The sequence below is a fragment of the Penaeus monodon genome, chromosome 21 (assembly GCF_015228065.2).
Source record: "Penaeus monodon isolate SGIC_2016 chromosome 21, NSTDA_Pmon_1, whole genome shotgun sequence".
Taxonomy (NCBI): Eukaryota; Metazoa; Arthropoda; class Malacostraca; order Decapoda; family Penaeidae; genus Penaeus; species Penaeus monodon.
Window position 1 is genome coordinate 39669343 of NC_051406.1, and position 281 is coordinate 39669623.

At 36.7% G+C, this 281-nt stretch overlaps 1 protein-coding gene across 1 annotated transcript in view; it reads left to right on the plus strand.

The window, feature by feature from the left end:
* LOC119586485 (transducin-like enhancer protein 4) overlaps positions 1–281 on the plus strand; it is a gene marked incomplete in the record, with an annotated part of 158632 nt that overhangs the window by 87069 nt on the left and 71282 nt on the right.

The following is a 281-nucleotide window of genomic DNA, read 5'->3' on the forward strand; positions in this document are numbered from 1 at the left end:
TCTGCCATCCGTGTTGACACTCTTGCCCTCGATTTTTGTTTGGGTCTGTTTTTAAGTACTCCAATTTTGCTGCTGTGCTGTGTTTGTGTGTGTGTTATGTTTTTTTTTCTGTATCCACTTCTCGAGAAATCATTTTGCTTGTCTTGTCATTTTGCAGGAGGATTTCTTGAAAAGCTATTGTGATTTTTTCTTTTTTTTTCGTTTCGTTTCTTGTTCATCTTTTTGTCTTATTTTTTTCCGCGAAAGTTTGGGAAGAGCACATCTTTTGGCCTGTTCTCTTT